At 48.3% G+C, this 27,797-nt stretch overlaps 2 non-coding genes across 2 annotated transcripts; one reads left to right on the forward strand and one right to left on the reverse strand.

The window, feature by feature from the left end:
* Positions 1–1,509: 1,509 nt before the first annotated feature.
* Positions 1,510–1,582, reverse strand: Trnar-ccu (transfer RNA arginine (anticodon CCU)). The gene has a single exon. It is a non-coding gene; the product is annotated as a tRNA-Arg (tRNA).
* Positions 1,583–22,922: 21,340 nt separating this feature from the next.
* Trnar-ccu (transfer RNA arginine (anticodon CCU)) lies at positions 22,923–22,995 on the forward strand. The gene has a single exon. It is a non-coding gene; the product is annotated as a tRNA-Arg (tRNA).
* The last annotated feature ends 4,802 nt before the right edge of the window (positions 22,996–27,797 follow it).

The raw sequence follows: 27,797 nt of genomic DNA on the forward strand, positions 1-27,797 counted from the left end.
GCACGGGCGTAAGACCCAAACCTATACCGGCATCAGAACACCCACTTCACCATCGAATAAAACCTGGCTATGTTTTGTCTTGCACTGTCACAGCGCAGGCACTGACATCTGTGGTTGTGCCGAAACCTTCAAGCACTTCATCTGTCCCTGTCATTGCTTTGAAAGACACTCGATAAGGTGCTGTCCTAGGCGACATCTGGGCCAAAATTACTGACTGACATGCCTACTGCATCCTCTATTTTTGCAGGTCTCTCCTCTCTTCTATTTGCTTTTGTTATTCTTTTCCCGTATATCTCCTTCTCATTTTCTTATTTCCAGTGTTTAGAATCACCAGCCAGCGCCACAAGAGTGTTTATTTATTTTTATTTTATTTTTTGTAATCGGGCGCGTCTTTACCAAAGTCAGAAGGGATATGCACATTGCTTGGTGGTGTTCTCTTTCCTGCTGTGAAATTACTCTTTTGAAGCTATATTGTGATCTAGCTAACTGATGTTATTTTGTTGCTGCTGGGTACCTGTTTTTTTTTTCATTACTTAATACTGTTTTTTTATGAGTCTGCTGTATGATGTACTATATCAATTTTCATTTTCTTCGTAAGAACACTGCTGTGTAAATGTGCTAATTTTTAATTTATATCTTACTGCGTTGCTGGAATAGCTTATTCACACTGATGTATTTAGAACGCCTTCAGCCCATTCAAGCTGCTGTTAAAACATTGTAGACACTGAACAATTTTTATCCGCATCGCAACCCTTTTGTGCTCTCCGACGAGTGTGTTAACATATAGAAATAAATGTTCGATTTTTTTTCACGTGCTTTCGTTTTTAAATGACGCAAAGAAAGCACACCGAATAACTACAGGGTCCAGATAGTTCAATTAAAAGAATAAGAAACTAAGAAACACGTTATAAAATAGTGGGAGAAATTGTAATGTACAGAAGCGATGGGCTGAGCAATGACCGACATCTTTTGAACATGCGCAGCCTGGATATCTTTACGTTGCACTTACTTAAGCAGACCACTGTGTATGTTTATTGGAGTATTGAGCGACTGAAGGAAGCGTAGGTGCCATGTAACAAGATTTATCTCGGACTTCCGATTGATTTTTTGAGCATTTAACGCATAAGTTCTCCACCTGCATGCCCCCCCCCCCTCCCAGTATCCTGGCACCGCCCCTGTCAAAGCACGTAAAAGGCGCGAACGTGGTCGCGGACGCTGCATTTACATCGACGGAGCAACGCCTCATGTGCCGCATAAAAGCTCATATTGCTGCAACTACCAAAAAAGAGACGTCGCGAACATGCAGAGCGAGCACCGCGGTGTCAAAGCACTAAGGGAAACGCGAACAAGGCGATTCTCTTCGCCCCCTCCAGGTCCCTTCCTTCTCCAGCGCTCGCTGCCATCGCGGCGGGAAACATAATGTCGCCGATTTTACAGATGGAGCATCTACGCTTGCGCATAACAATTAAAAACACAAAAAAAAAGAGAAGCATGAACGCAAAATAATTTCACCCCTGGCGGGACTCGAACCCGCAATCCTCGGTTTAGGAGACCGATGCCTTCTCCATTAGGCCACAGGGGTGCTTTGATTTAAGCGAAGCATTATAGAATCACTTGTGTCGGGGTCAGTGTATACGGTATCATCAGCAGCATTGGCTCGAGCGTCGTCGTCTTCTTCCGCAGCTGGCTCGTTGGCACCCCTAGGGTTGCGCTCGTGCTCGTGCTCGGCACGCGCTCGTGCTCGTGCTCGGCACGCGCTCGTGCCACTGCTCCCACGTTCGTCGTCGTCGTCTTCTGCCACACCTATACTTTCCACGCCGACTGCGTACATTAGCCTATGGTGCGAAACCAGATGTCCAGGGGACGTCGAAGCAACCTACAGTAAGGCGTAAATACCATAGTTGACCACTTAAACAAGGATAGGATAGGAATAAACTTTATTTGTGCAATGGTTACGGCTGTTGGTGTCCGGGGCAAGCCGGACTCCAACCTTCAGCAGAACAGTCGAACACAATAGCAAAAGAAAAGAAACGCCCTGATAAAACTCAGCCTATTAGGCAATCAGATACCAAAGGTGACATCGTGCCGGATAATCGAATTCTGCATAAATCGCAAAAATAATGCAAAATCTAACATTATACAATATCAACCAGACTGCCAAAACGTCACGCACCTAATACGACGGATCATTAGCAAAAAACATGGACTTAGACAAGAACAAGCAACACAACTCGTGACTGTGCTCGTGTATAGCAGGCTTCTGTACACCGCCCCGTTCCTAACGCTAACACAAACGCAATCTCGAAAACTTGAATATTCACTGAACGCCCTTCACAAGGCCGCCCTATGTCTACCGATATACGCCTCAAATCAGCGCCTTCAGCACAAGGGCCTCTTTCACAATGTCCGCGAAATGACACAACACCGAGATAAACAACTAGCGCTCTTGTGTCAGCTCGATTGGGGCAAGCAGAGCTCGCCCCAATCGAGCTGAATCCAGTTAGGCAAAGCCCTCAGCTACCACGCAACATTGTATTTCCAGACATACCAAAAATATGACCCCACACCTTCATGACGGTCGACGTCAAGCGGAAGCAACACATCACCACAGAGACAGGAATTGCATCACGATATACACGGACGTCACACGCTCTAACATGGGATCATACGCGTATGCAATACACGCACCCGGACAGCCAGCACTGATCACCCAAACAGCTGGGCCGTTTTTCAACCCTTCTAAAAAAAGCCTCTCTAGCAACTCACGCGACAATATCTGCCATACAAAGAGGCCTCCGTACTCAATAAGCACCAGTCCACTAACATCAACACTGATACCGACTCCAGCAAAGATAATCGCAACATACAACGCTGACTACTGGAAACCCATCCTACATGACATTCTAATAGAATCCTGTAACCACAACTCGAACATTACTGGTCATGCTGGGATCCAAGGAAATGAGATAGTTCAACAACGTGCCCTCGAAATTAACCTCCGGACGCCCTCGATTCCCTGGCCAAATCCAACGACAGGGGAAGACACCGCCACGTACAACGAGCAAATAGCTGAACACCACAAGAGTATCGGGGAAAACCGCACTATTTTACCCCCACCTCACCCTTCACTAAACACTGAACAAACCCATGTCCTTCGCAAAGTTTAGGCTAACACTCTCCTCACCCAACTAATTCTCTCCAACTTCGGATGGCGTAGCACAGCTCAATTCCCCAACTACCCGGAGATAAGAGATGATACAAAACACACCCTGTACTCATGAAACACTGCCTTTACCTTTCCGTATTTTCCTTACGCTCTCCCTACTTCCTGAAGTGCTTGGCTTCACTCGCACTCGGCGGATCATCAGCGGGCCTTAGCGCAGCAAGCGCCCTTCTTCAATAGGGCTTAGTGCTGGACTTAAAGTTTTTATCCTGCTCCTTCCTCCGAGTTCGCGCCCTTTCCCTAAGTGCTTGGACGCCGCGATGTTCACTGTGCATGTTCGCGGCGTCTTTTCTTTGCATGTGCAGCAATATGCGCTTTCCTGTGGCACACGAGGCATCGCATCGTTGAGATCAAAGTGGCGTCGGCGACCGCGTTGACGCCCTTTCCGTTAGTGCCTATGTGCAGTGGGTATGTGCAGATTTTCAATAGACGTCTTTCACGCCAACGCTTCAGCGGACTTTGCCATGAATGCACTGTGTATGTGCTGCTCTTCAATGAACCTATCTGTGTTCAAGCTCTATAGCGCTGCTTTTACCTGATCCGGGGGTTCTATGCCGGATGCGTTGAGTTTGGCGAAACTCGGGATCTTCCCGAGCTGTGGCTACGCCCCAAGATGAAAGAGCTGATGGTACAAAGACAAAGCTTGTCTGTCGTGCACGCCTCCAGTTTCGTTGGTTTATCCAGATTCACTCTGGGTAGCTATCATCCCTTGGGATGATAGCTACCCAGAGTGAATCCTTTGACCGCCATATGGGCGGTCAAAAAACTGCGGCTCAGGTGGTCATACCATCGGTGTATGGTCGTGCCTTCTTTCACTTGTTTGTCGTTCCACCGAGTACATTACAGGCACTAGCAAGTTATAATATAAAGGCATTTAGTACAATATTATCAGTCACTTTAACGTGGTTTATAAGCATTTTAACGTGCACGATATGTACACTGAATGTGTATTAGACTAATTTGTAGTTTAATACCTTTAGCGTTATACCACGAGGGCACGGTCAGCTTGCTCTTTCCTCTGGATTGGTTTGGCGCGGCTTGCTATGTGCTTGGGCTAGTATTTCCGAGCACAGATTGATGTGGGCTTGGTTTTCGCACTGGCTTTCAATAGATCGCTCATTGCTCCATCTCTATCCTCTGGATTGAATAGGTGCGGCTCGGTAGATGCTGGCGCTTCCATTTCCGAGCACAGATTAGTGTGCGCCTGATTTTCACACTAGGCTTTCAACAGATCACTCGTGCTCGCGCTGAGGTAAGAATGCGAGGCGAAGTGAGTGTCGGCTAGTGCAGAAGTGGTTTGCCGCATGCTTACCGTATAACCCTTACAAATATTTTTGTAAAAAGTCTATGTAAAGTCTATAGACATTTCTCTATGAAGTCAACAGGCTTTCTATAGACATTTCTTTAGACTAGTCTATAGACCATCTATGGACTTATTGCCATACACTTCTTGTAGACTAGTCTACAAAAAGTCTGAGTCTATATACTGGCTATAGACGGTCTATAGATCAATAAAAATTCACTTTTGTAGACGAATGTCTACAGAATGTCTATAGACAAAAGTCTATAGGCTTATATAGTTCTACTCTTGTGGACATAAGTACATGCAATATCTATAGACTGTCTATAGACTACTCCGATAGACCAGTTCATAGTCTATGGACTTATGGCCTTACACGTTTTGTAGATTGTGGTCTATATACTATAGACAGTTCCTGTAGATCAGTCTACAGCTAATCTATACACTTCAGAGTTACAATTTTTGGCGGACATTGTCGATACAGAGTGCTTCAGTTAACTTGAATTTAGCGAAGCTGTCCAACGAAATATTAAAAAAAGACGGTGCAATAAGATCTGATTTTAAGACATATGGTGTAAATTCGGCTTTTCGGAGATCCGACGTGTAGGTGTTTTTATGATAGTATACCTTGCACCGTGTCTTTTTTAACCTTTTATTTTCATTGACCAGCTTGACTAAAATAGATGGGACGCCCTATATACTAGCTAAGAGACTACATTTTGCCAACTATGTTATGGCAGGCCATGATATTCTGCTTATATATAAACGCTCACTGCTAGGGGTCTTAATAAGCAGACTATTGGAAATAACTATAAAAATTTATTGTATCCAGTATACACATGGGAACATACATAGGGAACTGTACATAGAAAAGCATGCATGCAGATGGAAGCAGTCAAAAATCGAAAATGTATGCAGCCGTGAATCATTATGTAAAGCTGCATGAGCGTTTGTGTACATGCACATTGAAGAAATTTTAGAAACATGCAATGCATCCGCTTGAATGAAATCTACTATCTACAAGTTAAAATTTTTGTTCACACAAGGCGGCAACAAAATTTTGAACGTATATTATGCATGTGCGCCTGTTGCTTCCCATCTGCATTGATGCATTCATGTTAATAGAATAATGATGATCCTGAACCAGCTGCGCTCTCATATGTTGCAGAAACAAATATTTCAAGCAATTCCACTAGTGCTGAATCATGCAGTGAAAAAAAACAAGTGCACCGATATTGAATTAACTGTTTTTATTGAACGATTAATTACATTAATTTATTAAAATGCATGTCTTATGCTATCATCAAAAGAGACTATTTACATATTTACGGCTGCTTCCCCTTGGCAAGCACGGTTGCCAGGCTTGCCTTGACCTTCGTGTCAGCCGTTCCGAAGGTGCTGCAGGTGCATGCTGCAAATATGTAGATACAACAATGTGAGGCAAAAATAACAAATGCGTATTCTTAGTACGTTCATTAGGCAGCTTAATATATTCGCTCAAACCACTTAGGTTAATCCCTAATACGGTTTAACTATGACTAATCGCTGCTTGTCAATACAAAACAGTACCATCGCACAATGTTTCTGTCTACCGTATGATGAACAATTAAACTGTTACAATTGCTGCGGGCGCCAGCAACAGTATGTTACATTTTATGACAATTCAGTATGACACAATGTACCTAATTAACCCAAATGATCTCTGTATCAATTGCTGAAACAAGGCTACTCAGTTGGACTGTCTACATTTTTTGGCTGGTAATTAAATATACCGGCGCAGAATGATTTGCTCAGAAGAGTGATTGGAGTATTCACAGTATCATGCCAAAGATTGTAATTTATTTTCCCTAATACACATTTACATGTTTTTCTCGTAATCTTAACTGATACTCCATTGGCCATAACTTCAATAGAAGGCAGATGGATTGATTATGTTGATATGGCCACTTAGTTTCTTATAGATAATCTTATCTCCTTGGCATGCTGACACGGTTGCAAGTTAGGTATACCACATGAGCACCAGAAATACCCCGTGAGCACTTTCTGTGTTGTGGCACGACAAATATACACCTCCTGGGAAACAAAACTGAAACTTTAGTTAGAATGAATGCTATCAGAGTAAATAATTGAAGGCGCTCTAAGACATAAGTATTTTTTCTAGAGTTGCGAGGTTCAGGACACTTAGGTAATGCAAAAAAATTGAGTAAGCAATGTCATGTCAGCGTGCTTCACTTTCATTACTTTTTCAGAAAATGGTACCAATTTGTAATTTTTTGGCAGGTGAAATGCTTCAAAAATATGTTTATGACAGCGATTCTCTGGAAACATTGTATGGCAAATAACAAGACAGTATATCTATGTTGACAATTTCAATGTCCCTGATGTTTTTCCAAGCTTTCCCTGGCTGTTTTCATGAAAATTCCGTGGCAGTCTATGACACTCCCAGTTTAGGTGCAATAAAAATATTGTGGTTTATTGCTTGCCAAATTACTGCCAGTTCATAATTTTAGTTATAACGAATAATACGTTAGTCAATTGAAATGTACTATTAGATTCAGCTGAATTGACTCACTTGTTTAATAAAGCTGACAAGGGCTTGGCCAAGTTCGTAATTCATGGCAACACGAGCACAGCACAGAAAATCTTCAAACTCTCGTCAAACCCAATGGCTTCAGTTTGAAACGTGTAAGAGGTGTTTCCCCGAGCCACTAATTTATTATTCTCCATTCTTTCGGTTAAGTTGCGAAGGCTGAGCTTATCGCGAGTTTCGTGCTCTGAAAGCTTATGCGCTTATATATATTTAAACTGGCTGCCAGGAGCTCCATAAATACTCCTACTTTTGACTTACGAAAACGGCAGCACACACTGGTGATGCATGTCCCGCAAACACGGCCTTTCATCTGAGTACGCTAGCGTTTATTCAACTGTACGTCTCTTTTAGACAATTCGTCACTCTAGCACAATTTCGAGGCATATACGTAATGCGCTTCAGGAGAGTTTCATTAGACAGGCAGCGCAGCGTTTATGGCCGCCGATCGAGCGCCACAAAACGAGACCTACCCACAGTACGCCGCTTAACACACACAATCCGCGCTTATTTCTGCTCAGTATCAACGTTAAACATGGTGTATATCCTTTTTCACGGATATTGACAATGACGGTAAGATGAACAAGCGTGAGCGATCACTTGCCGGTAAACATTCCCTATAGTAGAATCGAGAACCCAAGCGCGTTTACAAACCAAACGACAAATCGACACTACGCCTGAGTCGCCTACATTACCTGCATCCGGTTCGCGCTACGAAATACGCTCACCTAGACATGAGCTAGTGACAGAAAACATCTTCGCTCAACCTTATTGTTCAGTGTGGTTGACGTGTGATGCCACAAAGTTGAGACGAATACACAGACACCAAGGTGCAAGCAGCTCACCAGCAGCAATAAGCGTTGACTTGCCTGGCGCAGTCGTTGAGAATTCAAATCGACGCGGAGAGATGGCGCGCCACCGTTGCTGCCACTGCGCATGCGCAGGCGCTCAGGACGACGACAGCGTGCGTGCTCCGAGAAATCCGAGCGCCTTTACCTTTTTCTTTCTTTCTTTTTTTTATTGTCGCTCTCTCTCTCTCTCTCTCTCTCTGCGTTCCATGCGCGCGAAACCGGTTGCTTTTACCTTCCATTTTTCAGTTCTTTCCATGGAGGAAGGAAAGGCCTTGGCGCGCTGTATTACAAACGCTGTGGGCTATCGCATGGAGCTGGAGCGCACACGTGGATGAGCGCAGTGTTTGTAAAAACCGTTAGCACGCACGTCAGGCGCTAGCATTATGGCCAACGACGATGAGTAGTGCAGTGCATTTCTAGCATAGCTTCCAACGTACCGCCAAATGGGATACCTGCGCACATGTTAGTGCACATTTGTCTGTTCTGGTGATATGTGAACGCAATCAATACACTAATGACGTACGCATATGCTCGGCCGCACAGGCATATAGCGCCTGGAAAGGACTGGGTGGGCTCAGAGTATCTGGCGCACATTGTAAGTGAACGACAAGCTTTAATGAATTTATATCGCGGGATATCAGTCTGCGAAAAACCACCCGATGTTTGTGATGCAGCCTAGATATGGGGAGAACCTAAAGAGTATTTGAGAATCAGAGGACACATAAGGCGCACACCACACGCGACATCGGTTCATCGCACGCTCGCAAATTCTGTGTTGTCAGCTATACACATTACGAGTTTCTGTGCTGTTAGCTTGATGCCTGTTTGGAATTCGCTTCTCGCTAAAGCTGGCATTCATAACATCTATTTACATGATTGGATCGGCATTTTGCTTCCTTTATTTTACTGCCGCAAAAGTAATGCTATGAAAAACAACTCAAGACTGTCTTGGGATTGCCGAGAGCGACTACGGAGGTCATATAATGTGAACAAATGCGGAAGTATACACCGTGTCTATACTAAACTCTACAAAAGGCTTTAAAGCAATGTTAGCAGTATATACAATCCCAGTGGCTTATATCAAACGTATCTCCGTATTATCCTTCTGTACCTCCGCTTGGTTACAGCGTACACGGGTTGGGCCGAGTTTGACGACTTTTGTCTATAGGCGGCAAGTAAACCTGAAGCAATAACACTTTTACAAGATAGGCCGTCCTTTAGTTCATCTCCCAGAGAGAGAGAAACGAAGAGGGAAAGGTAGGGAGGTTAACCAAGGGCGTGCCCGGTTGGCTACCCTACACTTGGGGAGGGGGAAACGGGAACAATAGATAAGGAGAGAAAAGAAAAAAATAGTCAGTCATTCGCAGAGACAGTCACAGAAGAATCTCTGCTGTCACAAGCGTTCGTAAAATCCAGTACGCTTCATTAACTGCAAAAGGGCTTTTGTGTCCTTTTGCATGCAAGAATGCATAGGCCATGGCCCAAGAATCTTTCCTTCCGAGAGCGTTCTGTTATCTAACAGGTTGAGTTTACCTCGGAGAATACGTCGTTGAGTGTCAAAAGATGGACAGTGACAGAGAAGGTGCTCAAGAGTCTTGTAGCACCCGCAGAAATTGCACGCCGCACTGTTGGTCATCCCTATTAGGAACGAATAGGCGCTGGTATATGCAACACCCAACCACATGCGACACAGTAAAGTTGTTTCACGGGAGAGCTTATCGCAATCGGTATACGGTCTGTTCGCTCGAGTTAACATGATCTTTGGTGATGTCCCACCCTGTAACCTTCATCGGGGGGGGGGGGGGATATCGGAAACCATTAAAATTTCAATCACATAGAAGTATGTATTCCGCCTTCATGTGGTTCGCAAGGAAAAAATATCGTCGGGGATGCATTCCAGACTAACTAGGGTGCCGGGCCCCGAGGTTACATGTTAAAAACCAATGCAATCCTGGAGGAAATTCGGCGAGCAGACTCCTAAACACCTAATTATCTGGTAAAATATTAACTAAGGACTGCTTAATTCAATGACAGAGATGCCATGGTGACCTTTATTGCTTTTCTCTGTAGACAATCTATAAACTGGCAATCAGCTAAAGAAATAGTAAACAGAAAAACTTTTGCATATAAACGGCGTATAGACCGCTAATATAGACAAAAACACAATTTAACGACTTTTGTCAAGACGAAATTTATAAAGGGGGAATAAATAAAAGAAGTAGACACCTTATCAACTTTTGTGTATAGAAAATCTGTAAACCGGGTGTATAGAAAAATAATCAACACCTTATCGACTGTCGTCTATAGACAGTCCATAGACAATGAATGGACAAGAATAAATAGATTGTATCGACTTTTTTATATAAATTGTCTGTAGAGAGGAAGTAGACAAAAAGAAAGAAACATCTTATCGACTTTTTTCTTTAGACTGTCTATGGAATGTGAGTAGACAAAAAAGAAATAAAATCTTATCAACTTCTGTCTATAGACTGTCTTTAGATTCTGTATCAACAAAAGAACAAATCTATAGAAAGGCAAAGTTGTCTACAAGAAGTCTATAGACATTTTATAGATTGTCTGAACTAATTTTTGTAAGGGAATTAAGCACTCAGGAATGCCGGAAAGCACTCATACTTTATCAGAAAACTACGCTTTATTTTTGTTTACTTCGGGATGCACCTTCATACTAGCTAGCACCGAGCGATGGCTTCTAACCGCAGGAAAGAGTCTTCATCTTGGTTGCCCCGAGCGATCCATGGCTTCTAACAAACGCTAGAAAGGGTCTTTGCAGCTCACGTGGCGGTTAAATGACTGCCACCACATCCATGTCAGGCGGACTCCAGCAGCGGTGCAATTATCCTCTACCCACCGTTCACGAGGTGGCTCTTCACTTTTTGACAATTTTCTATTTTTTGCGTGTGAACTCCCCTGATGGCGTCCACAAAATTCACGCTGTGGTTGACTGTATGCCAATGCACATTGACGCGTGCCCCGTTAGCATCCACTAAATTTGGGACCCTGTCGTACGCGGCCCATTCGTCACTACGAATAATGGTCCCCGGTTGAACATTGTCTGCAATAATGGGGCCAAGCGTCACTGAGTCTCGTCCGTCGAACATGAATACACGCAGCAACCTTGTGGTCGCACAGACCATGTCGAAGACCCATGGTCCACGATCTTTAATACCGCCGTAATTTTGCCTCCGCGGCGGAACCTTGTTGCCCATCATCAGGCGGCCTCGATTGTACTTTCGCTTGCCGCGAAATGGCACTCGTCACTTTGCACTATCTCCCCGGGGCCACCGAGTGGAGGTCGCGCCAGCAGCTCATCCCTCACGACCTCACGGGCGTAGTTCCTCCAGTCGGCGATGGCGTGCTCTGATAGAGGAAACAAGTCGCCGGTTATCTCCGTCAACAGCCACACGTCTACGTTTTTGCTCACCCAATACGTGAGCCAAATCACTTGCCGCCTGGAGTGGTGGACGTTCGGACGGCCGAGGCGACCCGTGTTGCCGAAATAGCTTCCTTTGGTTCTCTGGCCGTGCAGTACTGCGAAACCTGCTTTCGGCATCTGCTGCACCAGATAGCAGCCCGGCGTCCATTCTGAGTCTTCCTGTATAATCTGACCACTTCGGCTTCACAAGTTAGTTGATCCGGTTCGAACACCATGCCCTTGCAGGTGCCCCAGTACTCCGATGACGCAACCGAACCTGGCCTGGCGCTGGGGCTGGATGGACGCACAGCGCTCGAAGCCGGAGAAAGCCGAAGCGATCGCACGAATCGTTCCTCCGCAGCCTAGTTACAGCAATCTGTGCTCGGAAAGCATAATTTTCCCGCCACGCTGTCTCCGCGGACGAGGGCCTTCACCTAACTCGTCACACAGCCAGGGTACTGACGTTTTGGACAGGCGAAAATGACGCTGAAACTCTACGTCGGTCATGTAGGTGAACGGGTCCAGACATCATATTGACGCTTGCCGCCGCTGGATGCAATGAAACAAGCTGCTGCAGCCACCGCCATGTTCCCGAGTTCCATAGGAGGGGGGTTTCGCGATGTACGTATTCGGCACGAGTTCGCCTGTCAATCAAAACCATTGGTCACGCCCCGCGTGAGGCATGTAACTCTTGTGCGCGCACCCACCACGGCTGGGCCACGCCCAACTTATTTTTCGGCAACAGCGACGCGCGGGGCTGAGCTGAGAGGCACCAACAATCTTGATAGCCGAAACAAAATAGGCACAACGAATTGTCATCGGTGATGTACTGAGCACCACTACCAAAACAAAATGTCGATTTTCGTTGGCTTATGCATTTGTGGTCTTGGGCTGTGATGGCCCCACAACACGGTTCATTGCCTGCATTGTGGCGACGTAGTACACAACAATTAATTATCGGCATGTCACTGTAGCTGCTTGCAAGGCGTCGATGCCCCGTGGTGGACGACGATGCTGTGGAGTGCGTAGTGTTTTCCAACGACAACGTATCGCAGCTGTCGGTTGAGATGGCTGCTCTGTCATCGGTGATGTGTCAGAGCCGCACTGTCGCAAACACGGTCAGCGTCGGGAATTGCTCGCTTCTCTAGACCTAGTGCGATGGCATTTCTTCATTACAAGCACTGTGCTCTAAACAGTTGCAGCACCTTCCTCCGTTCAGAGTCGAATTTCATAACAGCAAACAAGATCCCTCACCCGCCAAAATGTGATTGCTGCGGTGTCGTTATGATATCCATCTGCGATCGCTGTTAGCTCAGCAGCAAAGGCAATCAGCAAGCAGCTTGGAGTGCACAACACACTAAAATACTGCGTGCACGGAGGCACCTTCACTGGCCTAGCGATGACAAGCGATCAATTTCGTCGCTCTTCTTCGCAATGTATCGCGGACGCTTCGCGCACGCAGATAAACTGGTACATTTGCACTGTGCTGCGTCACTAGGGACTCTAGATTACTGCACAGCCATTTTGCAGTGACAGCCGTAGCTCCCGTTTCTAATGTGAGAGTGTCGTTTTTAGTTAGTAAAGCTGCGGCCATACTATTCTCAGTGAAGCTGCTGCGGTGAACAGTCATGCCGCGACCCTGCGTTGCCATTTTCCTAATACACAGGGAAGGGACAGATCATTGTCATGACTGACTTTATCGAGAATAGAACTGCAGCACCGCTGGCGACTGCTCACCGCATGAACTCCCTCATGCGTGCGACCCTCTAGAATAGAGTGGTTTTAGCTGAGCGCTTGCTGTCCGCACCGCTCAGACCGGCATATGCTAGCAAATGCCACACAACCGCTTAGCGGGAACGCCATTGCGCGCGCTTGCGCACAACGCTAATACCGGCAGCGGGACCAAGACCGCATCCCTCGCTCCGCTACAAAGCCGACTGAGCGGAGCGTGACAGCGTGTCTACTTGGCCTCTTTGTCGTTGTGCAGCCGAGTTGATAGCGCGGCGCTCGCGTCTCGGCAAGACGCGCTTATCAAATCTGAAATCTACGCAGTTCCCTGCAGTATCTCAGAGCATGAAATCTGAGCGGAGCGGAGCGTAAGCGGCGCTCCACTAAAACCATAGAGTTTCTCACTATATTACCTAGAGGGAAAACTGGCGCTGCTGCGCTCTGGTATCCATGGGAATGCGGGTATATTGGGCCTTCCGATTAGCATCGTTCTCGGAAAGCCTTGAAGACGCGCCTGGCTAGCACCGTTCCGTCTGTAACAATGATTCATTTCCTGCTAAACAGCACGTAGAAATATGCTTTAGCTTTATTATTATACAAAAACCTGTTTTGTTTAATTTTGAGTACTTATTATTGGATGCACAATTATATGAAACGTAAAAAGTATCAGCTGGCCGCTAAAGTTGGAGAGCAGACAACAAGATAATCGCTCGCTTTGGAACAACTTGTCGTCTGTTCTTGCTTTTCTTCGCTTGATGCTGCATTGTAGTTGAGTAAACTTTATTGAGAGATGTAATATGGGTGAATGAAATTTAACACTGATTGTATTTTAAGAACGCGTTATTTGTGTAGCCATAACCACATTTTAGACGAAGCCTTGTACAACACCAGCCAACACGGGCCTCGCAGACACACATCCCGTCATTCCCATGACGGCACATCGCCCTTTAAGAAACTCGCATAGACAGTGCCGCCAGATTACCCTCTATGTGTTATAGTGAGAAACTCTATGGCTAAACGTGTCTAATGTATCTGTTAGTAAGCTTTCGCCTGACTGTCACCACTCGGGGCAGTAAAGCGCTAAATTTAATCATTCGCTCTATCTCTGTTTATCATCAGAAATTTATAGCATTCAAAACGAAAAACAGATACTTTAAAAAATATAATGTTTCTTATTTTATTTGTTGTATTTTAACGTATTCGATTGAGGGAAAGTGTAGGTGCAAGAATGCACCGCATGTGGCTTGTTCGCATTCGACGGAAGATAGAAAGATAATGCCCGAAAGACGAGGCACGCCCTTGACGCGCCCTAGAAAGGCGTCGCGAGCGTCTCACGGCAAGAGTGCACATAGAAAGCGGGACAGTCACGGTATTGCTAAATTGCGATATGTTGATAACAATACGCGGCGCTAGCGCGTTTCACTGCCCAGGGCCGCGATTTTGTAGCGATGGCTTATGACTTATTTTATACTATAGTCTTATCAACCACCACTCACGGCCGGCTGATTCCATTTATAACGCGAGCGGACCGTCGCTCTCACCCCTGACAAAGCGCGATAAGCGCGAAAAGGCATTTGCACCGGAAAGGCATCGCTACAAAATACCGGCCCAGTCTTGTGTGCTTGAAACACGGAAAGACTGTGCGGCGCAGGGGGTGCTCATGTTCTCATACGTGGCTTTATCTCGACATTTCTTTATGCCGGCTGTTATTGCGCGTTCCGTGCTATCTCCGTTCGCTGACTACCATCAGGCAAACTCGGGTAAAAGTTGTGCGAACGTGAAACTCGGCGCATCCTCCATAGCACCCCTGTACTTGTTTTGTTTTCTGTACTGTACTTCTGTACTTTGTTTTATACGGGTTTAATACCTAGATACTAGCGATCCCGCTGTACTGCTCTTGGAGCGAATGCGGGTTTATGTAATAAAGAAAGAAACCTCGCGCCATCTAGGATCGCAGAGTGTGTGCACTGAGTGTGCGTCAAGCGAGGGAACAATTCCCAGCGTTCGCAGGCACCGGAGCGCCACGCTTCTCGTCTCGGAGGATATGCGCAGACTTCTTCTCAGCGCCAACAGATGGCGCAGCATCTTTAGAAATGAGTGCGAGAGAGGAGCGCGGTTGCCGCATGACACGTTTCTGAGTGTTCGCACGCCCCGGCGCACCATGCATTTCGGAGGCCACGTGCTTCCTTCACGGCAGCGGCGGTAGATGGCGCCGAGTGTTCTTAGGCAAACACAACAGAGGAGTCCCGCTGCAGTACTTGCCCCATACATTATGTGTTTCGACGGTGGCAATACGTTGTGTCACTATATTGGTTCAATCATAACGCAACACCGTCGACAGTTATCGTGAGAGTGGTTCTGCCGTGATTTCTTTAAATGTTTAAATTTCTTAATTTCCTTCACATAAAATTTTTCACCCACACTTTTTTATTGTGCTGCTGTGGTAGCCCAAGTTGAATGCAAGAACTAGCATCAACCACATAAATAAAGACATACTGATTATGGTATTGTAAACTGTTGCCTCTGTCCCAAAATAGGCTGAATTACCTACGGTGTATTTTTGAGTTCGGTGGGAGCAGCCTCCTTGCAACGTCCTTAAATATTGTGTCTGTAGCATCCACGATATCTACTGGCGAACCACAGTGTTCTAGAAGCTTTTCTAGTGGGCTTACTCGCCCATGCTTCCTATGCTCTCCAATGAAGCGGCCACTGTCGCCCGCCAATGCGCCCGCTAGAGGCGCTGCAGCAGCTTCCTCCTGAACTCGCCAGTCCTCTCGCCCGTTTCGCTGTCTCGCGTGCGGGTGGTTGTTTGTTCTTCCATGCTGCAGTGGCGGTCGGTGGGCTGCGACTTCGTTGCTTGCTGCCGGCTTCATTTCCGTGTAGTACCTGTCTCTGCGTGTCGCCCTCGTTACAGACGTGTGTCCCGGGCACGGTGTAAGATATATACTCTTTAGGTGAGGACACTCGCCAGACTCGATCGACCAGATAAAGTAGCAAAGGCGCGCGCCGATCGGCCCGGTGACGGCAGCGGATACCTATCGGCAGTACGACGCGACTTCAACAGAGAAAGCTTTTTATTGGTTTAATCTCCCGTTGTTATAGCAACTGGCGGTTCGCGGGAAATCCGAAATGATTGAGTGACGCACCAAAGTAGGTCACCCGGGAGAGGGCATGCACGCGTTCCTTGTCGGCGCACGCTCTCGCCTGCGTTCTAACTGAAGTTGCGTCATTCCGCCGATAGGTATCCGCTGTCGTCACCGCCCCGATAGACGGGCGCCCTTTCTACTTTATCTGGTCGATCGCGTCTAGCAAGCAAGCCGAGAAGTGTCCCCACCTAAAGAGTATACATCTTACACCGTGGTCCCGGGTAGGCGAAAATGCCTAACCGTCGCCGCAACTTTAGTTTCGCGCCCGAGTGCCGTACGGGGTACAGCCGCGTGAAAGAGGCATCGAAGGCACCCTTATTCAATGTTCCACGACACGATGAACGAAGAAAGCAGTGGGAACGAAACTTTCACCATGGCGAATAAATATTGGATGAAACATACGCGGCCTTGAGCTACATTTCGAGGAGCGATAAACAGGGTGTTCCAGCTATCATGCACCAAGATTTAAAAATATGGAAATGCCACGTAGCTAGACAGAACCAAGGTAATGGTGTTTGCCATCGCGTGGAGAACTAAGATTATTGCTTGCATTCCGTCTAATTACATAATTAGTCTTATTATTTAGGGAACTTCTAAAATATTATAATTAAATGAAATGCGTCAAAAAACTGTAGAGACACATGAAAAACTCCTGATACAGCGTTCTGTTACTCAATACATGCTACTTAAAGTGTTTTTCTGATCGTGAAAGAAGCCTGTGAATACAGGCAAAAGTGCCTTGAGCGGCCAGTCGCGCGGCAATTTGGGTGTATTCGCGGGCTTCTCTCGCCCTCGGAAACACTTTTATGTAGCACGTATTGATCAACAGGAGCCTATATCAAGAGTTTTTCATGTTGCTGAACAATTTTTCAATTGGCACTTTTCATCTAATTAGAGTATTTGAGAAGTTGAATAATGAACTATGACTAATTTTCTAATTAGGTGGAATGCAAAAAATTTCCTGAGTATCTCTAAGCGACGGCAAAAATTACGTAGGTTCTGTAAAGCTACGTCGTATTTGCATATTTTAAATCTTGCTGCATGGTAGTTGGAGACTATGTGTATCTAATGTCAGAGACTATGTGTATCTAATGGATGAGAAGGAAATACGCATTCCTCGCGGAAGGCCCCTGTTATCGTAAGGCGATATCCCCACGAATCTCCCGAACCTGCGTGGTTGTAGCAAACAGGCGGTTGCACTATCAACGGAGGTGGTCATTCTCTACCTAACTACTCGGCCGTACTTCTTCGTGAAAGGCGTTAATGCAAATAGCGAGGCAACTAGCAGACAATGAAACTCCGAAAGTTGAGACCTAGGCTAATTGTGCAACATGGGGGCGGGGGGGGGGGGGCGGTGAGTGGTCGTTTGGAATCCTGATTAGCTTCTGCATGCTGTTCTGCTACATTCTCGCAGGATGCATCTGACCAATATGTTGTATCTGTTACTGTAACTAAAGTGTTTATACATGCTATGAAAAATGCTTGTTTCTTTCGGCCAATTTACTCTTATGCTTTGTATTGCCAGGATGTGGTCTTGTGAAAGCGAGCGTGCACGAGGGCCGTAGTCAAACCATTTGAGATAGCATATCCATAATTACTGAGCAAATTCACCTCTGAGACTATGCGAGCGCTTGGCAAGTTTACTTTCTTGCAGCAGCGTAGTGTACCATGGCAGTTTAACAATCAAACCCGATGCGGTTAGAGCTAAGGGCTCGACGAAGGTAACGGCACAACCCTTTGTGTATGATTAGGTTGTGGCACGACATAGGCAAATTAAACTTCCCGCGGAAGCGTAATGATTGTAAGAACAAACTGGGCAGATATTCAACATCATCGCGGGAACGACGTGAAATCTTCCCCGAGCCGTCTGCAGTAGTCCAGACAATCGCACTTTTTTAACCTACAAATAATTACTTGGTCGCTAGACCTGAAACCGGCAGTTTACTTCGAAGGGAAATGGTAAAAGTAACGCCACCCGCTCGGCAGCCGCCATGTCCTGGAGCCAAGCTTCAGGAGGAACGTCTTGCGGTGCCCCCTCTCGGCAGGCAACATGCGGCGCTTCAGCCCGCGCCCTCCTCTGAGCCCACTACAAAGCCTTCTAGTACACTGTAGGCGAACGAAGCTATGCGGCCGATCGTTAGCTCTTTTAATGAAAAGGAGTTGATGAAAGAGTTAACTATGCTAATGTAAAATGAAACATCTTTCGAACCACTTGCAAACGCGCGGCTCCAGGTTACTACATGGATATTCTGCTATTGCTAGACCACTCGGAGCTACCAGCGGTAATAGTTTCTGCACTTCTCCGCGATAAGCACTAAAGAAAGTTGGTGTGACCAACGTGCTGTAATAACGTACTGTAACGTACTGTAATAACGTACTGTAATAACTTCTTGGGAAGTGGCACGGTACCCAGTTTAAGCATGACTGAACAGCCATGATGCTACTAGGTCTGAATTCATGCCTGTCTTAACGAAATAATTCATTATCAGCCTTGCACTTGTTTTTGCAAGTGGTATAACAATCTCTATGCAATACCAATTACATCTGTAATAAGTTTTGTTTTAGAATGCACGATTTTATTAAATAATATTATATACCCAATATGCCCATTTTCACCCGCCGTGGTTGCTTAGTGGCTATGGTGTTGGGCTGCTAAGCACGAGGTCGCGGTATCAAATCCCGGCTACGACGGCGGCATTTCGATGGCGGCGAAATGCGAAAACACCAATCTGCTTAGATTTAGGTGCACGTTAAAGAACCCAAGGTGGTCGAAATTTCCGGAGTCCCGGAAACTACGGCGTGCTTCATAATCATAACGTGGTTTTGGCGCGTAAAACCTCATATTTTATTTTATACCCATTTTGCCGTAGCCCGTGTGGCTCATTTAGATTACATTTAGACATGCACATGAAAATAAACGCACACATGCTACGCAGTGCAATGAAAGTTGAAAAATCTTGCAAGGACAACCGCCATGTGTGAAATCCCCTCAAGAACGGGATAAAGAAAAAACTCCCCAGCCTTTCCCCTGTCGAGAAAATGGGGGTAAGCGAAGATCGGCGTGTCTGTACCTGACTACTACTGTTCCTTCCCTTTGTGACGACTTTTTCTTCCCTTTCGTGCAACTTTTCCTTCCGTTGCGTTGTACTATTCTCTGCTCCTCGCTGTTGTCGCTTGTGTTCTATGTCTCGATTTTGCTCAGCGGTGTGGTTAGCAGCATTCGCCCTCCATTGCCGCTTGCGATTCTTCGAAATTAAGTTGCTTCAAAATTAATTCAGGTCGTCACGTAACGCAATGAATGGCTCATACCCCCCTTAGGGAATGGCTCATAGCCCCGTAAATGCGGCCTCTCCATTACGACGACAGAAGAGGAGTGAACGCTGGAATGATGAGCAGCAACGGCGCCACGTGTGTGCCAAAAAACCCCAAACCTACCCCCTTTACCTAACCCTTCCCCGGAGGACTGGGAGGGAGCCCAGCTCGGCTGCTCTGACGGCCCAACGGGCCTTGGTCGAGCGGGCCCGGGCCGCGGTCGACGCCAATGGGCTCCCGTAAGGGGGAGCCCACCTAGTGTTTTGCACGGGGTGGTCACTTAAGTACCACTCCCCATCCTCCCAGGAAAAAACTTCTGTAAATAAATGTATTTACATTTATTTACATTTATTTATTCTCGTCTTCTGCCAGTCTTCTTACCAAGCAGGCTCAAGAATATGCGGACCAAATCGCCAGGCAGAACTGGCACGCTTTCTGTGACAAGCTACAAGGGACTCTGAGCACCAAAAGGACATGGCACCTCCTACGCGCACTCCTAGCCACGGAACCTACCAAAGCGGAACAGAAGCAACATCTTCACAGACTTATGCACAACCACGACGGTTCAGAGGAACACCTCCTCCGAGAAGTACAAAAGAAGCTCTGCGGAGATGCACCTTCTCGCGCGTCAACTAGCAGCAACGTATACGCTGGAAAACCGAATCTAGAACTCGACCGACCCTTCACGCAGGCAGAACTCCACGTAGCCCTAGCCAAGCTGACTAGAAATACCAGCCCTGGCAAAGACCGGATTGCAAACAAGCATTTGCGCAACCTACCGCAGCAGGCCACTGCGGCTCTCCTCCGGTACTACAACGAGTGCTGGGAGAAAGGAGAACTGCCTGCTGTATGGAAGCACTTGGAGATCACTATGATACCCAAGCCCAACAAGCCTCTCAGCTTGGAGAACCTACGCCCGATCTCCCTCACCTCGTGCGTGGGAAAGCTCTTCGAACATATGGTGCACGACCGCATTACCCAGTACCTCGAAGATAACGGCCACCTACCAGACACCATGTTCGGCTTCAGGCAGCACCTTTCAACGCAGGACGTACTCTTACAACTGAAAGAAGGCCTCCTCGATCACCTTAACAATCGAAGCAAGTACTGCATACTGGCAGTAGACGTCAAGGGAGCCTTGACACGACGCAAGGGAGTCACGACGCGATCCTCCACAACCTCGAAGGCACCGGCTGCGGCTCTAGGACCTACGCTTACGTCAGAAACTTTCTGACAGACCGCACGGGAACCGTCGGGATCTGTAACATCCGCAGCGAAAGCTTCCAACTTCCAAACAGAGGCACCCCGCAAGGGTCGGTCATCTCACCGCTACTCTTCAACGAGGCTATGATCAAGTTACCCAAACTCCTCGAGACCATACCAGATCTGCATCACGCGATGTACGCTGATGACATCACGCTCTGGACCAGAGCTGAGAACATTAGAAGACAAGAAACCGCCCTACAAGAAGCCGTAAACACCATCGAAAGCTATCTCCAAAACTGTGGCCTCCGCTGCGCCCCCGAGAAATCTGAGCATCTCGTCCTGAAAGCAAGAACGAGAGGCAGGCCACCCAGCTACGAAGAGCCCGACCCCTGCGTCACGCTCAATGGGACGCCAATCCCGAAAGTCGATACGCTACGAATACTGGGACTCCTTATTCATAAGGACGGATCCGGAGCGGCCAGCCTACCAAGACTACAACGCACCCTTTCGCAGCTCACGCACCTCGTCAAGAGGCTCTCAAGCCAAAAAAGCGGCCTCAAGGAGCAAGACACGCTCAGAATAATACAAGCACTGCTCACCAGCCGCATCACATACGGTATGCCGTACCTGGCTTTAAAGAACGCAGAGATCGAAAAGATGAACATCATGATAAGGAAGGCAATCAAAGTCGCCCTGGGACTCCCCCCCCCCCATGGCTTCTACTACACGTCTCCTTAAGATGGGCGTCCACAACACGTGGCAAGAGCTCGCTGAAGCGCACAAGAACAGCCAGCTGGAACGACTCAAGCTTACACCCACCGGGAGATCAGTACTCCGACACCTGAACTACAGTGAGACGTACGTCGCAGACACGGACAAGAAAGAACGAATTCCATCGGACGTTGGAGAGTCCCTCTGCATTGCACCCATCCCGCGCAACATGCATCCCATATACCACAAGAGTAGAAGGCAAGCTAGAGCCAACGCCATCAAACGAAGATTCAAGCAAGACCCAGAAGCCCGCTACACCGACGCGGCCAAGTATCCGCATCGAAACGCATACGCTCTCATTGTCGTAGACTCCCGAGGCCGCGAGTTAGCATCGGCAACCGTCAAGGCACGCAACCCGGAAACGGCGGAAGAAGCGGCAATCGCTCTCCACACCACCACATGCACAGACGCAGCAGTCACTTTCACCGACTCTCAGGCCGCCTGTAGAAATTTCTCGAGGGGCCGCATCTCGGCTGATGCACTCAAGGTACTACAACGACGTAGCACTCCGCTCCCGTACACCTGCGTATGCGTAACGTGGGTACCCGGACACGAGGGGCTAGAGGGGAACAAGGCGGCCCACACCGCTGCCCGCGAGCACGTCAGCCGGGCTCCCCTCGCCCCACACGCCCTCCGAGGCGCAGCAGAAGAGGTGGAAGCCGTACCCAACAACTATTCGGCGATATTGCAACACTACAGGCTCGAGCGCCGCGTGTACCCTCCACCGCACCCAAACCTTGGCAAAGAAGAAAGCGTGGTCCTCAGACGCCTACAAAGTAATACCTACACTCACGGCACTATAATGCACCGCCTCTGCCCGACATTCCACAGCTACCTCTGCCCACTTTGCAACGTTCCCGACACCCTGGCACACTTGCTCTTGGAATGCCCGTGGCATGAAGACAGCGAAATGCAGCCGGAAATGGACGCTAACCGAGCACCACAAGCAAACGAAGACCACCTGTTTGAAACGTGGTAGGCCAAGCTCGCCCTCGGGGACCTAGAAAACCAACGACAACTCGTCGCCAGGGCCAAGAGGGCAGCCGAAGCCAGAGGGTTCCTGGACTAAGGAACCTTCCCACCTCAGGGTGATACCGGGCCTCACTCGGGACACTGTTTCAATAATAAACGTTTCTCTCTCTCTCTCTCTCTCTCTCTGCCAGTCAGCTGTGGCAGAAGACGAAGACGACGAACGTGGGAGCAGTGGCACGAGCACGTGTCGAGCACGCGCACATCCCTAGGCGCGCCAACAAGCCAGCTGCAGAAGAAGAAGAAGATGACGATGCTCGAGCCAATGCTGCTGATGATACCGTGTACACTGACCGCGACACAAGTGATTCTATAATGCTTCGCTTAAACCGAAGCGCCCCTGTGGCCTAATGGAGAAGGCATCGGTCTCCTAAACCGAGGATTGCGGGTTCGAGTCCCGCCAGGGGTGAAATTGTTTTGCCTTCATGTTTCTTTTTTTGTTTTTTCATTTTTATGCGCAAGCGTAGATGCCCCGCCCCGTCTGTCAAATCGGGGATGTTTTTCGCCGCAATGCATGTGACGCATGCAATGCGCGCTCTCCTGTGGCACCCCAGGCATCGCACAGTCCAGATCAATGTAGCGTCCGCCACCGCATCCACACCCTTTCTATTAGTGCTTTGACGACGCGGTGCTAGCTGTGCTTGTTCGCCGCGTCTCTTCTTTGTTTTTGCAGCAATATGCGCTTTCCTGTGGCGCACCAGTCGTTGCGTCATCGAGATTAATGTTGCGTCCGCGACAGCGTTCGCGCCCTTTCCGTTAGTGCTTTGACGTGCGGTGCTCACTCGGCATGTTCACGGCGTCTCTTTTTTACATGTGACGCATGCAATGTGCGCTCTCCTGTGGCACCCCAGGCGTCGCACCGTCGAGATTAATGTAGCGCCCGTGACCACGTTCGCGCCTTTTGCGTTAGTGCTTACGCCCTGTTGTGCTCACTTTGCATGATCGCGGCGTCTCTTCTTTCCATGTGTGTAGCAGTGAGCGTTTTCCATGTGGCCACGCACTTGATTCACACAGGGCCGGGGATATGTGCAAATTTAATGAGCTCTACTTCTTAGAGTGCTTCACGTACTTTCCGTGGGTTCTCTAGGTATGTATGTGTGTATGTATGTATATATGTATGTATGTATGTAATTTTCTCGTTTACTTGGGACACTGGGTAGTCGGTGTCGAATGGATAACGCATCGGGCTGTTGTGCTGAGGTAACAGGGTTTGATACAAACCATCGGAACAACTTGGTTCACTGGGTATGTGCCACTCGCAATGTACTGATTTACAATGACAAAGAAGATTTCTGAAATTTCTTCAATGCTGAGCGGAATCGAACCCACGTCACAAGGGTTCCTAGAGGACAGCAACCTGACGGATTGACAGGCTGCGCCACAAATGCACTAGGTATGTGCCGCTCTTCAATGAACCTCTCGCCAACTTGGGTCGTAGAGTACATGCACTGTGTGCGCGTCAAGCGAGGCAACAATTCCCAGCGTTCGCAGGCACCGGAGCGCCCCGCTTCTGGTCTTGGAGGCCACTCGCGGACTTCTCATCAGCGCCACCAGATGGCGCACCATGTCTAGAAAGAAGCGCGAGTGAGGAGCCCGGTTGCCGCATGACTCCTTTCTCAGCGTTCACACGCATCGGCGCGCCAAGCATTTCAGAGGCCACATGCGTGCTTCGCGGCGGTGGCGCTAGATGGCGCCGAGTGTTCCTATACGTTAGCGCGACAAAGGAGTCCCGCTGCAGTACACGCCTCTTACATAATGCGTTTCGACGTTGGTAATACGTTGTTTCAATACATTGATTCAATCCTAACACAAAACCGTCGACAGTTATCGTAAGGGAGGTTCTGCCGCAATTTCTTTAAATATAATTTCGATTTTGTTTTTGTCCTTCGCATCAAATTTTTCAGCAAGACTTTTTTGTGTGGCTGTGGTATCCCAAGGTGAATGCAAGAGCTAGCATCAACCACATAAATAAAGGCATTCTGATTATGGTATTTGAAACTGTTGCCTCTGTCCCAAAATAGGTTGAATCACCTACGGTGTATCTTTGAGTTCGGTGGGAGCAGCCTCCTTGCAACGTCCTTAAATATTGTGTCTGCAGCACCCACGATGTCTACTGGCAAGTGACGCTATCCGGCCGATCGTTAGCTCCTTTAGTGGAAATGAGTTGCTGAAAGAGAGTGAACTCTTCTAGCGTGATGGAGACATATCTTTCGAACAAGTTGTCAACTGCGCGGCTCAAGGTTCCTACATAGTTAATCTGCTATTGCTAGATCATCCATGACCTTCACTCGGAGCTACCAGTGGTAATGGTTTCTGTACTCCGCGATAAGCACAAAAGAAAGTTGACGTGACCCTAACCATGACCCACGTAATTTAAAAGTTGTCGCAGTTTCACCTGAAAGGCGAAGCATCAATTGCGATAGCAAACTTGTAGAGAGCTATACGGAGTAATGATATTAGCTTTATCAGCTGTATAAACTTGGACATGCAGCAGCATCGGCAACACGCAGAACTGTTGTCGACGCCATCGGCGTTTTGCCCGCGTTCGCTCAAAATGCGTGCGGCGTTGGTGACTGTTGCCGGAGCCCCTGATATAAATAGGCACTTCGTGACGCAGCTAAACATCGCCTCCCTTCCCTCCCCCTCCCCCTCCCCCACGGCCTCTCGCACGTCGGAAGAAGGCACGTTTGCTCTACATATATGGTGATTGTAAAGGAGAAAAGAGACGGCTACTTGTGCAGCCCTTAAGCGAGCACGGTGCAGAACGCGCGTTTGATCTCCGCCGTGCGTTCAGTCCCCGTGAAAGACGCGCCCCTCGCGCCCTTTCACTCGCACATACAGCGTTCGGCGCGCGGCGACGCCCCAGCGAGGCCTGGCTCGCAGGGAGACCTCGCTCCTTCTCCGGCTCCGCATCGGCTGCAGCTGGACGGCAGCACGCAGCTACCGACTGGGACGAGCGACGTCCCCGGCCTGCAGCTCCTGCGGGGAGCCGGAGACGATCGAACATCTCCTGCTGGCCTGCCCGGCGTACCTCCAGCAGCGGGGCCCACTCCTGCAGGAGTTCCGCCGCCTGGGCCTCCCCTGTGGCAAGGAGGAAGATCTCCTCTTCCCCGGCCGACACCACCTTTCTGCACTTCGAGGCGTCGTGGAGTTCCTTGACTCGTCAGGGCTCTCCACACGCCTCTAAGGACATTTCTACAAGCGGGAAGGCCTCACGGCCTCCCACTCCACCCCGGGCCTGACCGGCCTGGCACAACACCCCTGCAGACTCTGCAGCACGCCAAGGCCTTCCATCTCGGCCTGATACGTGCCGCCTATGCCTGCCGGTTTTGCTTCGCCCAGCCATGGCGTCTCCACTCTATCCCTTCTTTCGCTCCCACTTACCCCTCCCCGTTGGCGCTGAGCCGTGCTCCCTCAAGGGCTGCAGAAGATAGCGTCAACCTTTCCCTTTCCCTCAAGAACCACTTACCTACCACGGCGACGATTTCTTCTCCAAATGACGTCATACGGAACCTCACGGCGACGGCGACGCCGACGGCGGAAATCTGCTTTTGAGTGTCCATATAATTGCTATCGCAATAATAACTTCTTGCGCAGTGGTGCCTTCTAATTGACCTCGCGTTACCCCGTTTAAGCGTGACTGGACAGCCATCATGCTGGGTCTGAATTCATGCGTGTCTTAACGAAACAATTCATATTCAGCCTTGCACTTATTTTTGCAAGTGGCATAACAATCTCTATAAAATTGTCAATTACATCTGTAACAAGTTTTGTTTTGCAATTATATGGACACTCAAAAGCAGATTTCTGCCGTCGGCGTCGCCGTCGTCGTCGCCGTCGCCGTTGCGGTCGCCGTGAGGTTCCGTATGACGTCAATGGAGATGAAATCGTCGCCGCGCGCCGAACGCTGTATGTGCGAGTGAAAGGGCGCGAGGGGCGCGCGCTTTCACTGGGAATGAGCGCACGGCGGAGAACAAACGCGCGTTCTGCGCCGTGCTCCCTTAAGGGCTGCAGAAGTAGGCGTCTCTTTCCTCCTTTACAATCACCATATAGTAGAGCAAACGCGCCTTCTTCCGACGCGCGAAATGCCATGGAGGAGGGGGGGGAGGGGGAGGGAAGGGAGGCGACGTTTAGCTGCGGCACCAAGTGCCTATTTATATCAGAGGCTCCGGCAACAGTCACCAACGCCGCACGCATTTTGAGCGAACGCGGGCAAAACGCCGACGGCGTCGACAACAGTTCTGCGTGTTGCCGGTGCTGCTGCTTGTTCAAGTTTATACAGCTGATAAAGCTAATATCATTACTCCGTATAGCTCTCTACAAATTTGCTATCGCAATTGATGCTTCGCCTTTCAGGTGAAACTGCGACAACTTTTTTTCTTTATCCCGTTCTTGAGGGGATTTCGCACATAGTGGTTGTCCTTGCCAGATTTTTCAACTTTCATTGGACTGTGGAGCGTGTGTGCGTTTATTTTCATGGGTAGGATTAAAGGTAATCTAAGTGGGCCCCAGGAGCTACGGGGAAATGGGTATGTTGGGTATACATTATATTTAATAGAATTTAATTCCCAGTGTGAAAGCGCGCGCCCCTCGCGCCCTTTCACTCGCACATACAGCGTTTGGCGCGCGGCGACCATTTCATCTCCATTGACGTCATACGGAACCTCATGGCGACGGCAACGGCGACGGCGACGACGACGGCGATGCCGACGGCAGAAATCTGCTTTTGAGTGTCCATATAATTGCAAAACAAAACTTGTTACAGATGTAATTGACAATTTTATAGAGATTGTTACGCCACTTGCAAAAATAAGTGCAAGGCTGAATATGAATTGTTTCGTTAAGACACGCATGAATTCAGACCCAGCATGATGGCTGTCCAGTCACGCTTAAACGGGGTAACGCGAGGTGAATTAGAAGGCACCACTTCGCAAGAAGTTATTGCGATAGCAATTATATGGACACTCAAAAGCAGATTTCTGCCGTCGGCGTCGCCGTCGCCGTCGCCGTGAGGTTCCGTATGACGTCATTTGGAGAAGAAATCGTCGCCGCGAGCCGAACGCTGTATGTGCGAGTGAAAGCACGGCGGAGATCAAACGCGCGTTCTGCGCCGTGCTCGCTTAAGGGCTGCAGAAGTAGGCGTCTCTTTTCTCCTTTACAATCACCATATATGTAGAGCAAACGCGCCTTCTTCCGACGTGCGAGAGGCCG

Source organism: Dermacentor silvarum, chromosome 1, assembly GCF_013339745.2.
Source record: "Dermacentor silvarum isolate Dsil-2018 chromosome 1, BIME_Dsil_1.4, whole genome shotgun sequence".
Classification (NCBI taxonomy): domain Eukaryota; kingdom Metazoa; phylum Arthropoda; class Arachnida; order Ixodida; family Ixodidae; genus Dermacentor; species Dermacentor silvarum.